The sequence below is a fragment of the Sinocyclocheilus rhinocerous genome, unplaced genomic scaffold (assembly GCF_001515625.1).
Source record: "Sinocyclocheilus rhinocerous isolate Xijiao unplaced genomic scaffold, SAMN03320098_v1.1 scaffold149, whole genome shotgun sequence".
Lineage (NCBI taxonomy): Eukaryota > Metazoa > Chordata > Actinopteri > Cypriniformes > Cyprinidae > Sinocyclocheilus > Sinocyclocheilus rhinocerous.
In genome coordinates this window covers 980,861-997,833 of record NW_015654504.1, presented here as the reverse complement: position 1 = coordinate 997,833, position 16,973 = coordinate 980,861, and the positions used below count along the sequence as shown (strand labels likewise).

Genomic DNA, 16,973 nt, shown 5'->3' with positions numbered 1-16,973 from the left:
GGCCATTGCCTTTGGTTGAATTAACTCTGTTTCAGCAATTGTTAAAAGTGCACGCTATCATTATTTTCAATAATATTTCATGGTCCTGACTGCACTGACATACCTTTTACTATGTGCACTTTCTGAAATCAGTGACTGACTGGCTGGATTTTGACATATGTGACTTCCCAGATAAGTATGAAAGCCTTTAAAAACAACAACTTTCAGTTTTGAACTTTCATTATTAAGTCATTATTAACTGCCCAACTGAAATAGCTCTTCTCATAACCCCTGTTATCCAATGTACACAAGCTCTTTTTAACTGATTTTTACTGACAGCTGGCCTACTGACATTCAACCCTACAAAGCCCATGCTGGTGAACCAGCATCACCAGGTCCATTTTGCTTGAGAACAGCATGCTTGGATTATGCTTGTCCACCAGCTAGACCAGCACTATGCCAGCATCAATCAGCCTGGACCAGCACTATGACAGCACTAACCAGCATAAACCAGCACTATACCAGCATAAACCAGCACTATACCAGCATAAACCAGTCTAAACCAGCACTATACCAGCATAAACCAGTCTGGACCAGCACTAACCAGCATAAACCAGCATGGACCAGCTTGCAATCCATGCTGGTATATGCTGGATTTTTCAGCAGGGCTGGGAAAGGAGACCAGGGGCTGTTGTGTTTGAATGGAGGGGAGGCCTAACTACGCAGATAAACAGCTTTTTAGAGGAAACAGCTTATCATTTAATGAATCGACAGCCTATCGGCTAAACTTCAACATGTTTACATAAAAACAGGCTGTTTTCCATACACATCTTAGCATAAAAAGAAAAGCATCATCCATATCTAGTGCTGTACATTCTTAAAAATAAAGGTTGTTTATTGGCATTGATGGTTCATGAAGAACCGTTAACATCCATGGAACAACTAAATGTTCTTTATAGTGGAAAAAAAGGTTATTTAGATTGTTAAAATGTTCTTTATAAAAATGGCTCTTGAACTGAAAAACAAAATAAAAATGGTTCTTCTATGGCACTGCTGTGAAAAAACACATTTAGATTATTTTAAGAGTGTAGAGAGCTGTAACGAATCCGGCTTCTGTGGTTCCCCCTGATCGTTACCAGAGGTCGCCATCACCCAAGTATTGACTTTTCTTCTCAAACTCCATTTCCCATCACCCTGTACCTGACTTTGATTACGAGCTCACCTGGTGCTTGTTTATGTGGCTACTTAAGCCCCTGTCTCACACTCACTCTTCGCGAAGTCTTGTTTTGCCCCGGCTGACATTTCTGAGCGTTATCATCTTTTCTATCAGATTACCGTGTTTGACCCTGGACTGTTTCTCTCATTTTTGGATTCTTCGCTGCCTGCCTTTTGACTATCTTGCCCTGTTTTTTGGACTTTTGTTTACTCTGCTTGCTGGCAGCCCCAATCACTCGCATGTCTCATTATGCCGAGTTCACACTGCACAATTTTCAAAGACGTCGCATCACTGTTGGTTTCACACTGAACGACTATCTGGGGTAGCATTCAGTTGTTGCTGTGTTCACACTGCACAATGGAACGACGACAGGAAGTTACACACTTTCGCTACAAAACCCGCCCAATTACTACTCAAAACTAGCCTGAAAATAGCCCAATTGCTTTCGAGGGGGTCCCCCAGTAAAAATCGCGTTCGGGGGGTTAAATAACATTTGTTTTTGGCGGGGTTCTCCTGGTACAATTCACATTCCAGGGCCTAAATATCACGTTATTGGGGTCGCTTCAACCTGCTGACATAATCAACCGGCAGCAATCGCGGATTTGGCAACACTGGTCCGCAAGCTACGTTTCATATAACTCCTCCCCGAACTTCCCACTGCCCTGTATCTTGGTCTCTCATTGGCTGTAGGTCATCGCCGATGTGTTTTTCAGTCAGAACTCATTTCACACAGCGTGATTTTTGAATCGCGACAGCGCCAGATATTTAGCATGCCAAATATTTCACGGGCGTCGGCGACGTGTCGGCGATTCCCTCAGATCGCGTGTTTGATAATTCACACTGTGTGATTGTCACTCGCATGAACGAGCACCGATTTGCTTCCGATTTCGGGCATTTGTCTGCGATTTTCGCAAAACCTGTCAGCAAGTGAAAAATCGGGCTAAAATCGTGCAGTGTGAACTCGGCATTACTCTGCCATTGTCTCGTCTCTGATAACCTTGTTATGGTTTATCGACCATTGCCTGTACGACTGTGTTTACTTTTATTAAAAGCTGCAAATGGATCCTCACTCCGTTGACTCATCATTACAGAAGACTTCGCCAGAACTCGATCCAGCAGCGATCTACAGACTCAATACCGAAGTCTCTGCCCAGGCCAACGTGCTGGCCGCTCATCAACAACAGCTAGCACGCCTCACGTTTCTCACAGAGGAGTTAGTAAAGACTTTGCAAACATTACGGCCACCTACATCTGAGTCTGCACCATTAGAACCAACAACCCAAGCACCTCCTCCGAGTCACTCCACGGCCAGTCGCCGCTTAGCCTACCCGGAGAAATTTTACGGCACACCAGCTAAATGTAAGTGATTTTTGCTACAATGCTCCTTGTTTGTCTCTCAACAACCTGTGTTATACCCCACAGAAGAAAGTCGCATTGCTTTTGTATGCACTCTCTTGACTGGCAAAGCATTAGACTGGGCCACCGCTGTCTGGTGTTTCAATCGACCAGCCTTTCCCTCATTTGAGAGTTTTTTGCGGTGTTTGATCTCCCAGAGGGAGGAGATGGAGCGGGTGAACGGATTCTCACGTTGCGACAGGGGAAAAGTACGGCAGCAGAGTTTGTGCTGACATTTCGCACACTGGCTGCACAACCTGTATGGTCAGACGATCCCTTAAAGCTGCATTTTCGCAAGGGACTGAATCTGGAGTTTCGGGTTGAACTCACTTGTCGAGACAAGGGAAAAACTTTGGATCAACTAATTGATCTCGCCATTCGCATCGACAATCTGATTTTTTTTTAATTTTTATTTTACCTTTATTTAACCAGGAAGTCTCATTGAGATTTAAAATAAATTTTTCAATAGAGACCTGGCCAAGGTAGCAGCAATACAGTAAGACAATTTTAAAATACAAGTAGTACACATTACAACAATATTTAAACATCCTCTCAACAAAAACAATCACAAGCTTCCACTACCACTCTCTTTATGATGCCTTTAAATTCACCAATAGACACAAATGTATCTAGTTTTAGATCTTTTTGTAAATTATTCCATGCCCAGGGCATAATGTGAAAATGCAGTTTTCCCCAGTTCCATACAAACTCGAGGTACATTAAAAAGCAAACACTTGGAAGAGCGTAGCTGGTAATTGCTAGAACAAAGACAAAGAAAAGTACAGAGATAAGCTGAAAGTTTACCTAACATTGCTTTATAGATAAAAATGTACCAATGCTGTTTTCTACGTATAGCTAATGATGTCCAACCCACCATCTCATATAGAATGCAATGATGAGAATGGAGTACACATTACAACAATATTTAAACATCCTCTCAACAAAAACAATCACAAGCTTCCACTACCACTCTCTTTATGATGCCTTTAAATTCACCAATAGACACAAATGTATCTAGTTTTAGATCTTTTTGTAAATTATTCCATGCCCAGGGCATAATGTGAAAATGCAGTTTTCCCCAGTTCCATACAAACTCGAGGTACATTAAAAAGCAAACACTTGGAAGAGCGTAGCTGGTAATTGCTAGAACAAAGACAAAGAAAAGTACAGAGATAAGCTGAAAGTTTACCTAACATTGCTTTATAGATAAAAATGTACCAATGCTGTTTTCTACGTATAGCTAATGATGTCCAACCCACCATCTCATATAGAATGCAATGATGAGAATGGGATTTTGCATTTGCAACAAAACATAGTGAAGCATGGTATACCGAATCAAGGCTTGTTAAGATAGAGGAGGCCGCATGCATGTATAATATATCATCATAATCAAGCACAGTTAGGAAGGTAGCTTCTACAAGTTTCTTTTTGGCATTAAAAGTAAAATTAGATTTATTTCTAAAATAAAAGCCAAGCTTTAGTTTGGGCTTCATGATTAGATTAGCAATATGTACACTGAACAAAAGTTTATCATCAATCCAAATGCCCATGTACTTGTAAGAAGGTACTCTTTCAATAATTTTACCATCAGATGTAAAAATACTAAGATTATCAAATACTTGTGGCTGAGCTTTTGAAAAAAAACCATAAACTTTATTTTCTGTGAATTTAAAACTAATTTTAAACTAACCAGAGCATCTTCCAGCGACTGAAATGCAATCTGAAGCTCTTTCACCGCCTGTGTTATAGATGGAGCAATTGTATAAATAATAGTATCATCAGCATAAAAATGTTTTTTGCTTGAATGTCCTTACCCAAATAATTTATAAATAGAAAACAAAATAGATCCCATAATGGAACCCTGGGGACCCCTTTACATATATCAAGAAAGTCTGATTTGAGATCCTCCACATGAACACACCGAGTCCGATCTACCAAATAATTTCTAAACCATTTCAATGTCCCTGGTCCGAAACCAGCACTGCTAAGTTTGTTTAGCAACAATTCATGATTCACTGAATCAAACGCCTTGGATAAATCCACAAATAAGGCTGCACAGTGCTGTTTTTTTATCCAGGGTACCAATAATATCATTTAACACTACCGTAGCAGCAGTAATTGTACTATGGCCAGTTCTAAAACCAGATTGAAAAGAGTTTAAAATATTATTATCAAATAAAAACTGTTTTAACTGTAAATTTACCTGAGATTCAAGAATCTTTGCCAAAGTTGAAAGTTTGGAGGTGGGACGATAGTTGTTCATGTCTGAGGGATCACCACCTTTAAAAAATGGAAGAACATAAGCAGCTTTCCAAATTTTAGGTAAAGAATTTGATGAAAGACTCAATTTAAAAATGAGTAACTGGCTCAGCAATAACATCCGCTTCCACCTTTAAAAGATAAGGGTCCAAGTTATCTGGGCCTACAGAAGTTTGTTATCAATGCCTTTCAAAGCTTTACAAACTTGAGTTACTGAAACCGGTTTAAAAACAAACACATCCAGATCTCCAGTCGCTGGTGTAATCACAGAACATGGGACAGTTGTATTTGCATTTAAACAGTCAAATACAGACCCAGCATGTATAAAGTGTTTATTTAACTGGTTGATCATAGTAATTTTGTTTATTTTATCTAAGTCAACCTGAATATATTCAGGAAGGCTAGAGGCTACATGAGTCCCTGACAAAATTTTGAAGGATTATTTAAATTCTCTGTGACTGACTTGAAATAAAACTCTGATGATTAGGAAGTCTAAATCAATGTGCACTTATTCCTTAGTGTTTTGAATGTAGACCAATCAGCAGGGGTGTTTGAAAATCTGGCTTGTGCCCACGATTTATTTCTTAAATGAATTAATTCTGAAAGACTATCTGAAAACCAGGGATTGTCCCTACCACTGATCCTGAACTTCTTAATGGGAACATGTTTATTACAGATGGACTGAAAAATTGATTGAAAATATTCCCATGCCAGTCCAACATCCTGTATTTGCTCTAGGAGACCCAGCAGGGGTTCAACGTTCTGTTCACCAAGCCCTCCAGTTGTTCCTGAACAAGAAGCTATGCAAGTGGGACACACACGCATCTCTCCAGAGGAAAGAGATCGTCGGTACCGCCAAAACCTCTGTCTCTATTGCGGCCAAGCTGGTCATGTGAAAGTCTCCTGCCCTACAAGACCAAAGCAGCACGCTTCCTCTGCGGTGAGTCAGTCATTTTGTACTTCAAAGTGTGTCAAGGTGCCTGTTAAACGAGCTGTTAGTGATAGTGTGATAGAGACAATGGCTTTAATCGATTCTGGAGCAGCAGGAAATTTTATTGATGCTGATTTTGCCAGAATTCATGACCTCCCTCTCATACCCTGTAAATCTCCCTTGGCAGTGGCAGCGCTAGACGGGAGACCTCTGGGCGCCGGTCAGGTCCAACACACCACCAATGACATCTGCCTGACTACCGGCGTCATGCATTCAGAAATCATTTGTTTCTACATCATACAAGCTCCCAACAACCCAGTTGTTCTTGGACTCCCCTGGCTTCAGCTACACGAACCACAGATCTCATGGACAGAGGGTCAAACCACTCACTGGTCAGCCAAGTGTTTCACACGGTGTCTTCAGATTCTAGAACCAATGTTACTTGAAGCAGCCACTGTCAAAATAGACCCCTCACACTCAACTGACTTTCCCTCAGACTATGGTGATTTAGCGGAGGCATTCAGCAAGGCCAAAGCTACCCAACTACCCACACATCTGTCCAGCGACCACACCTCCCAAGGGTCGAATCTTTCCCATTTCACAACCAGAGACTGAATCCATGAAGGTCTATATAGAGGAGGAAATAGCTAAAGGCTTCATCGTTCCATCCACGTCTCCTGCGTCTGCTGGATTCTTCTTTGTCAAGAAGAAAGATGGGAGTCTTCGGCCTTGTATTGACTATAGAGGTTTAAATGAAATAACTGTTAAATTCCAATACTCTCTACCTCTGGTTCCCCCAGCTCTTGAACAGCTTCGCTCAGCCAAATACTTCACTAAGCTCAATCTGTGCAATGCTTACAATTTGATTCGCATCAGAGAGGGGGATGAGTGGAAGACGGCTTTCTCTACCACGTCTGGGCACTATGAGTACCGGGTTATGCTGTTCGGGCTTGTCAACAGTCCCTCAGTCTTTCAAGCATTCATAAATGATGTCTTCTGTGACATGCTCAATAGATGGGTCATCGTTTACATGGACGACATTCTCGTTTATTCTGACTCCCTTGAGACACACATTAGCCATGTCCGAGCTGTTCTACAATGTTTAATCTCCCATCAGTTATATGCCAAGGCAAAGAAATGTGCATTTCACCAGACTTCTACCACATTCCTGGGATTTGTAGTCAGTCCTGAGGGAGTGGCGCTGGATGACCATAAAGTGCAAGCGGTCTTGAACTGGCCCCGACCTACGACTGTCAAAGAGATGCAAAGATTCCTTGGCTTCGCTATCTTTTACAGATGTTTCATCAGAGACTTCAGCTCCATCGCAGCCCCTCTAACGTCAATGATTAAGAGGAAGGGAGGTCACTTATCCTGGTCACCAGCAGCTGACAAAGCTATTCACCACCTCAAAGAACGTTTCTCCACTGCACCCATATTGCATCACCCTGATCCTGAACGTGAGTTTGTGGTAGAGATAGATGCCTCCAGCACAGGTGTAGGGGCAGTCCTTTCGCAACGTCATGGCAGTCCACCCAAACTTTTCCCCTGTGCTTACTTCTCACGCAAGCTAAATCAAGCAGAACAGAACTATGATGTGGGAAACCGTGAGCTATTGGCAATGAAGGCGGCTTTTGAGGAGTGGCGACACTGGCTTGAGGGATCCAAATTTCCCTTCTCAGTTCTCACTGACCATTGCAATCTGGAATATCTCCGCAGTGCAAAAAGACTCAATCACAGACAGGCCAGGTGGGCTCTTTTCTTCACATGGTTTCAGTTCACAGTAACTTATCGTCCAGGTTCCAAAAACACCAAAGCAGATGCACTCTCACGTCAATTTGAGTCAGCATACAAGCCCCTTTCACCTGATCCCATCTTGCCTACTACTCTCATTGTAGCACCGGTGCAGTGGGACGTCATGACTGAGATTGCGGAGACGCAGGGCACTGATCCTATACCTGCTGAATGTCCACCCAACAGGACCTTTGTACCTCCTTCCTTGAGGAACCGAGTCATCAACAAGTTCATGACCTTCCCAGATCTGGACATCCGGGAATAACTGCATCCATCCAACTTCTCTCCAATAAACTCTGGTGGCCCTCAATTCGCACTGACATCATTGCATTCATTAAGAATTGTGTAACCTGCAACACTTCCAAATCCTCTAAGCAGATGCCTGCGGGTTTGCTACAACCACTACCCATTCCTCAGAGACCCTGGTCCCACATTGCCATAGATTTTATCACTGACCTCCCCAACTCCAAAGGCAATACCACCATTCTCACTGTCATTGATCGCTTCTCCAAGTCCTGTCTTCTGATACCATTACCCAAATTACCCACAGCCCTAGAAACAGCAGAGGTTTTATGCAGTTATGTATTCCGCTTCTATGGACTTCCCGATGATATTGTCTCGGACAGAGGCCCTCAGTTCACCTCTCGTGTATGGGCAGCTTTTTTCAAACTCCTCAACGTCAACATCAGTCTTACTTCTCGCTACCATCCTGAATCCAACGGGCAAACTGAACACCTCAATCAAGAAATCACTCGCTTCCTAAGGTCTTACTGTCATTGCAATCAGGCTGATTGGAGCAGATATCTCTTCTGGGCAGAACATGCACAAAATTCCCTGCCCAAACCATCTACTGGACTCACACCCTTCCAATGCGTACTTGGATTCCAACCACCTCTCTTTCCCTGGTCCAGGGAACCCACAGACTTGAGTGAAACTACCTGGAACGAGGCTCATACCCCTCTCCAGCATGCCGTCAGGAGACAGAAGGAACAAGCAGATCGTCACCGACGGTCCAACCCTGAGTATGTCCCGGGATCATGGGTTTGGCTCTCCACTCGAGATCTTCGGCTCTGACTACCCTGCCGTAAACTAAGTCCCAGGTACGTGGGTCCATTCAAAGTCATTAAACAAATAACTCCTGTTTCTTACCATTTAGCTTTACCTCCTCTGTATGGCAATGCAGTCATCCAATCTGGGCAAAGGATAAGAATCTACTTTAGTTAAAGCGTTAACCTTAGGAAAATCTGTACAGAACCCCCATAGACCCATCAGACTTTGGCACCAAAATGCATGGAGAACTCCAGGCACTTTGGCTTGGTACCACAATACCATGTTCAATCATATATTCCACTTCTTTCCTCAATGTACGCTTTTCAGGACTAACCCGACATGGATGTTGTTTCACTGGAGCAGCACCTGAAACATCAATATCATGGACAATAAGTTTAGTTTGGTTAGGCACATCTGGGAACAATAGTACATAGGAGCAAATTAGCTCTACAAGGGCAGACCTTTCAACTTGAGGTAAATGAGAAAAGTGAGCCTCAAGATTGAGAAGAATTTCAGAGTTATTCAGTCGAGGTGCAGGAACCACCTTTTCACTTACTGTACATCCTCCAAAAGGGCTGGAGCACAATTTAACACGGTTACATTATTGTCCAAACCTTCAGATCTTCCCTCTCTAACAAAGTATTTATTTAACATATTGATATGACACAAACAACTTTCTTTACGTCTGCCTGATGTAGAAATGACATAATCAAGATCGCCTACCTTATGTTCTACAGTGTAAGGGCCTAAAAAAACGTGCCTGCAACGATGAACCATGGACAGGAAGTAAAGCTAAAACTTGATCTCCCACCGAAAAAGACAGCTTTTCAGCCCGCTTATCATACAAGGACTTCATCTTTTTCTGTGACACAGTAAGATTAGAACGAGCAATTTCACAGGCTTTACTAAGCCAGTAGCGAAAATGACTAACATAATCCAGCAAACTAGAAGATTCAGATGCATCAGCCAGCCATTTTTCCTTCAACAACTTCAAAGGTCCATGGACATGATGTCCAAAAACCAATTGAGCAGTACTAAATCCCACAGATTGCTGCACAGCTTCTCTAGCAGCAAAAAGCATGAGGTGCACACCTTCATCCCAGTCCCTCTGAAACTCAAGACAGTAGGTTTTCAACATTGCTTTCAGAGTCTGATGAAACCTCTCGAGAGCTCCCTGGGACTCCAGATGATAAGCACTGGAAAAACAATGTGAAATTCCTAACTGATCCAAAACCTGTTTGAAAATTCTGGACATAAAATTGTAACCTTGATCAGACTGAACAGTTTTAAGAAGCCCGAACATTGAAAAAAAACTTCAGCAAGGCCTGCACTACCACAGGAGCAGTTATCTTCCTTAAAGGAATGGCCTCTGGAAAGCGAGTAGAAGAGCACATAACCGTCAATACATATATTGGTTACCACGTTTGGTTTTAGGTAAAGGACCAACACAATCTACTAAAACTCCAGCAAAGGGCTCCTAGAAAGCTGTAATAGGATGTAAAGAAGCAACTGGGCAACTTAAGGATTAGGCGTGACTCTGACACCAGCCAAATCATTACCTAAAATGAAGGAAACCCCTTCAATTGGCAAATAGGGTCTCACACCTACCACTACCTGACCAGACACTAAAGGTGATTTTATCTTAACGCTATGTAGAGGAATAACGGCACAAACCATTTCGACTCCTCTTACCAGCACTTGAGCTCCTGTAGCAGTTTCATCAGAGAGAGGTAAAAAGTAGTAACGACTGTGAGGCTCCCGTGTGTCACACCCATGGACGTTTTACTGTGTTTCCATTACCCATGTGCTCTGTGTGGCCTACTTTTCCCTCATGTTTGATTGTGTCATCATGTTAAGGGGGGTCTCATCAATTATCATCCCTATATAAGTTGTATTCAGTTCAGTGTTTGTTTGTCCGGTCTCGTCGATGTATACGTGTGTTGGCTGCCTTCTTGTGATGGATTACCCCTATGTGAATTATTAAAGACTGTTTATCGTTATTCTTCTGATTCGTGTGTTCACTCCTGCACCACACCGTGTCTCTAAGAATACTCACAGGAACACCACCGTCTTGACCGGGGAGAGATACCACCCCAGTTGTAAGAGAAGGGGCATAATCTGTTGAACTAACAGTACTCTCCAAGTCTACACGTTTGGATGGCTGTAGCTCAAAATGTTCATCACTTTTTAATATGGGAAAATTGCACACAATTGTTAATCCAACTGGCTTGGTAGATTTTGCTTTCTTATTGAGAACAAAGCACTCAGAAAACTTATGCCCTAGCTTTTTACAGTAAAAGCAAATCATATTTGGCTTAGCAGGAATAGTACTAGGTTTACCAGAGGAGGTTGAAACAGAACTAGATTCCACCACAGCCGGCTTACTTCAGCCCTGACAAGAACATATTTTTAATCCACTGTTTACAAATAATACTGTATGAGTCAAAGCAAACTCGTAAGCCATAACAGCTGCAACAGATAACTTGGAAACCTTCTGTTCACTTAAGTAGATGGCCAGAGCAAAGAACCAAGTCCCTGAGTTGCTCTTTAGTCTCAACGTGCTTAGAAGCACACCACCTATCAAACGTGTTCTCGTTTTCTCGAGCAAACTCTACAAACATCTGCCGATCACTCTTAAAGTAGCTTCTGAAGTGCTGACGGTATGCCTCAGGCACTAACTCATAAGCATGAAGGATGGAAGTTTTAACCATATCATAAACGGCACTCTGCTCTAAATTAAGTGATGAATAAACCTCTTGAGCCTTACCTGTTAGCCCACATTGTAAAAGAAGTGTCCAAACCTCCCTGGGCCACTTCAGTGAGGTAGCAACTCTCTTAAAATGGGAGAAATACTTCTCTACCTCTCTTTCAGAGAAAGAGGGAATCATTTTAATATGTTTACCAATGTCAAAGACTTGTTCTTCCCTTTGAGAGGGCTCAGTGGAAACCACTACAAGTGACATAGGTTGCTGATGCTCCAATTCCATATTCCTAAGAACAAAAGCATGCTTACTTTCCTTTTTCTGTCCTTCCATTCTCTTCATCTCAAGTTCTTTTTGCAACTCTTTATCTTTTAAGGCTATTCTTTCCTGTTCTAGGCGACACTTCACTACTTCCAGGTCTAACTTTTTTTCTCGTAACGCCATCTCTTTCAGCTTTACTTCACTGTCAACAATACTTGGCTACTGTAACTTTGCAATTAAAAATCCTTTTTCGTCTAAAGTGCCCATCAAACACTTTACTATAGATTCTTTAATTTTTTTTATCACTACTAGCGAGCTCTATATTATAATGAGCAGCAACCAGCAAAATCTGCTCTTTAGTGCACTTTTCAAGCACTTCCTCCAAAGGTTCTTTCAGAAATTCTTCCACATTGGAAGCCATGGCTAAACTCTAAACTTTCATCCCAGTAGCTACTTTAGGATTTCACACAAATCACCACAATATCTTATATACTTATACAATAAGTTATATACAATAACTTATACACAACTCCATTTCCACAAAGCTACTTCATGGTCATTTAATCTACACCAGTTAACAAGTCATAATCATTCATCCCGTCTCCTCCATGGAGAACCCATTCAAAAGGTTTAACAAAACCCTCTATACAGGTAACATGCTAACAATATAGTACTCTTACAAAAAGAGACCAATTCATAAGTCACACAATCACATCTAAACTGCTGACAACATTCAACAACATAGCATGCTACCTCAAAACTGCATGTTACCTAATATTTTGACGTGCCTACCTACTTTATTTACTGGTGTAAACTTACCAACTTGAAGAAAGTGGGGATGAGAAAATGGTCTCTCATAAACAACCCAACAAAATAAATATTTCAAAAGTTCCCACACTAAACATTACAGAACAACTTCAGTAAACACTGTACACAAAAAAAAAAAACTAACCTTTTTAATCTTCAAAGGCTTACCAGGCTCGGGGCCACTTTAAACTTCATGCCACCTGGTAAAAACCAGACCCTGAATAGCGTACCCCCGACAGAGATTAAATCCCTACCCGGGATACCTTCAAAAATAACAAACTAACAAAACAAACAGTGCTCTCTGTTGGAAGGATTGACTAGCAACCCAGCTGGAGCACTCTACCCAACCCAACGTCCTCTAATAATACAATAATTGTGAAACTTTTCCACAGTCCACTTTCAAAATAACTTGGAAAAACAAGTAATAAAACCCCAACTCCAAATAAGAATTTGATCCCGGACGAGCCTCCAATTTATGTTACGACCTGGCTCAATGTCACAACATAAAGAATACGCTTCACAAAATGGGTTTCAATAAAGAAAATATGTATTTAAAGTTAAACAAATAATGTCTAGGGTCAAATTATTAAAGAATAATGAAAGGAACAACAAATCAAATAGCTGTTGGAAACGGGGTTTGTGAAGTTGTGGCAACAAAAATAGGAACACACAATCTCAAGAACCACTCTTCAAACAAGAACACAAAACAAAAATGAGAGAGAACAAGCCAAACTCCATGAGCCTCTTAAATAGTGTGTCCCAGGTGCGGCCCATGATCAGCACTGGAGTCCCGCCCATCAAGGAGGAGCCTCTGTCCCTGCAATCTCACAACAAAAGACAAAGAAAAAATCGGCAGGGCTGTAACACATCATAAATGCTTATAAGTGTTTTAAGCAAATAACACATTGAGGTTACACACCTGGTTGAAACCACTTGCTAAGGTCCTTAGACAACCTTTGTTCATATTGACACCTAGAGAACACTGGGTCAGAATGTGTGTGAATGTCTTGAATGTGGTTGATGATAGAGGTCCATTTGGCTAACTTCTCTGGTCCTAAATCAGAGCTAGTGGCAGACCAGTACAGGTGGTTGGTGATGCTTTTAAGGCCCTGATATACTTCAAACGAAATCGAAGAACGAACTGAAATGACGTCATTTCGAACAAAATCAGGCCGAAACAAAGTTTGTTTTGAGTTCGTTTCGGCAGTTAGAAACAGCTCACCAAAGCGAGCTTTTTGGGGAGTTCGTTTTGACTCCTAAACACCTTTGAGCTACCATTGGTCCATGGTGATTACGCAGTCTGTTCTGGAACTCCACCTTCTTTGACATGCAATTATTTTTTTCCCTGGTTCGTTTCTCATTCCACGGAGGTCAGACAGGAGAACAACATCCAAAACAACAACACTAAGTTAGCAACATGAATACACTGGAGGGTCGAGTAGCAGAGCTGGTGCAGACGTATCCGCACCTGTACGATCGCTCGCAGAGAGATTTTAAAGACTCAGAGAAGGCTTTTAATTCCTGGAAAGAAATTGCAACGAAGCTTGATGTCGGTGACCCGGAGTTATGCAAAGCGCCATGGAGAAACATCCGAGACAAATTTTCTAAAGCAATAAAAAGAATGAAAGGAAAGAGTGGAGATGAAGCGGTGAGTACCAAAGTACCTAGGCTATTTTTGAAGATGTAATGGGCCAGACCTTTTGTCCGGCACCGACAAACTGTGTCCAACATACCATGTTTTGAAAAGGTAAACTACACGCTATTCATTTGGTGATATGTTTGTGCTGCAAGTTCGTTTGTAGTTAGCAAATTGTAGCATTTATATTTTGAACAGACTATTTTTCTAATGAAACTAGTTTATTGATTGACCTCAGTTATTTTCTTTATAAAACATTGGCGATTGCTATCTACATGAGTCATATATCTGCAAAAAATCCACACTTGTTGGTGCTTGTGTAACGCAGTGTTCATTTTGTCTGATTTACTTTCATTAAAACTTTATTCTTCTATGTACTGTAGGTTGAAATTGATGACTCTAAAAAAAGTGGTGGCTGATAAATCGTCTCCATCCACGTCTCCACCGTCATCATCATCTGGTCCTACCAGTGACAGTGAGGAAGATGAGCAGTGCTCAACCATTTCCCTGGATGACTTTGGCACTTCAGTACTGCAGAGGTCAAGTACTCCATGGAAAGCTGCTACAAATTCAATGATTTTTTTCCATCTCCATCTTCACCCCCTTCTGTGCCATGCAACAAAAGGAAAAGGAGAAGGGACAGTGCAGATGATGGCATTGGACAGCTACTTACGTTCCATGAGAAAGACAAAACAGACAGTTTTGATAGGCACGCACAGATTGTTGCAGATTTAATGCGCAAACTACCGCCACGACAGTGTGCCGTCTTCAAAAAACGTATACAAGACATTATGTTTGATATTGAGATGCAGCTACTGGATGAGCAAGACAATGGCACAACACATTAGAGGCTGTTTATTTTTTGTAAGCTCTCTTGTGTAAAAAATTGTGGTTTTGGTGTTTCAAATAAATGTTGTTACGCCACACTGCTGCAGCTGTTGTTTTTCCAATAAGGCAATTAAAAGTTGCAATAAATGAAGTGCCAAAAGAACATACAATAATAAACTTTTGGTTTGGTTTGTGTTACTGAGATGACTCCAACTATTTGTTGTTGTTTTTCACATCATGCTAAATTTTTCAGACTATGAGCCATTCACACTTCTCATAGAGGACTGGTTATGGACATAGAATGTTTCTTTTGTATTACAAACACGATACTTAACTCTGAACTGCTGCTAACCATTATTCTTTTGTCTGTACCAAACTGACCATTGGTACCCGTCTCACACCTAGATACACTTCATCATTGCGCTTCATCATGCATTTGATTGAAACTACTAGAGAAAAGCCTGTGATGTTATCTTAAATTTTTGTTAAAACAGTGTTCTACAAATTATTTTACAGTAATGGTTGAATATGCAGGTAACAAAAACATAGTGCAAATAAACTCAGATCAGAAATATTATGTTATGCATTTTTACTGATAATATATATATATATATACATATATATGTAGATAGATAGATATAAGTATTATATTATGCCTATATAATCATATATATACTGGCATATAATAGGCCAATCCTATTATATTGATTTGATATTCTAAAAGGCAGATCATTATAGAAAGTTAAATGTTTATGTAAATAATAGGCTTGATGTAAATAATAAGCTAAGTGTTCATGCTTTTACTAATTGCATGTGTATTCAGTGGAATGAAAACAGCCACATACTCATTGGTAACACACAAAGCTCAATTTTATTGTCACATTAGCTGTACATTTGTTATATACTTATATTTGCATGTAGTGATTGAACAGGCAAGTCAGCTGCTCAGTTGGGAAAGGGCCCATCACGCAGTCCATGTGAAACAACACATTTTTGCCAGGGAACAGAACCCTCAGGTGTTTGGAAAAAGTCTCTCAGGGCATTCCTGGTTGCAGTAGCAGCTTGTGTTCTGAGAGAACGGGTAGGCCTGCCGAACTAGGCCTGCGACCAAGTTGCTTTCAGCCTCTGTCATTCCCCTCCAATCTCCAGGTCGAACCTCACCAGTTGGCGTAGTGACATCAGCCAGGTTTAGTGTGATGTACCTTGCTTTTTCTGCTGATGCAACATCTGTTGATCTCAGGTAGTTGTGTAGGGCCACGCAAGCTTGAACAATACTCACTGCCTTTTCAACAGAACTCTCGATGGGGCAACCAAGAATTCTGAACCGGGATGCCATAAAGCCAAAGGCATTCTCTATTATGCGACGTGCTCAGCAGTGTCTGTAGTTGTACACCCTCAGTGCAGATGTGAGATTCTTTTTGAAGAAGAAGAAGAAGATTCTTCCCTGTTATTAAAGGGTTAGTTCACCCAGAAATGAAAATTAGCCTGTGTTTTACTCACCCTCGAAGCATCCTAGGTGTATGTGACTTTCTTCTTTCAGACGAATCCAATCGGAGTTATATTAAAAATTGTCCTGGCCCCTCCAAGCCTTTCAATGGGGGTTAAGCGGGTGGGTGTTGGTTGTCAAGAGTTCAGAAGACGTGAAATAAAGTGCGCGCATCCGTAATAAAACGTCCCTCATACGGCTCCGTGGGGTCAATAAAGGCCTCCTTTAGCGAATCCATGCATTTTTGTAAGATAAATATCCATATTTAAAACGTAATAAACACTTTTTTCTCACTTCCGCTGACTGTGGTACAGGACATATGCGCAGCACACACGCCTCTGAGAAATGCAGGAGCAAAGGAAACAAAGTTTCCTTACTTTAGCAAAGGAAAACCAGTCTCCTCTTGGCTTATATTGTGATCTTCCGACATTTTTCTTTACAAATCCTTGTTTTGTGCTTCTAATTTGTGAACGGCGTTTGTTTTGTTCTCTCTCCGCACTCGTCACTAATCATGCAACGCCGACGTCCTACGTCATCCGCCGGAAAGCCTTCCGGGTATGACAGATGGCGGAAGTGATAGAAAAGTGTTTATTACGTTTGAAATATGGATATTTTTCTTACGAAAACGCATG

General features: G+C 41.4%; 1 pseudogene; it reads right to left on the bottom strand.

The window, feature by feature from the left end:
- Positions 1–13,188: 13,188 nt before the first annotated feature.
- Positions 13,189–16,973, bottom strand: part of LOC107717307 (uncharacterized) — an 8,740-nt pseudogene continuing 4,955 nt past the window's right edge.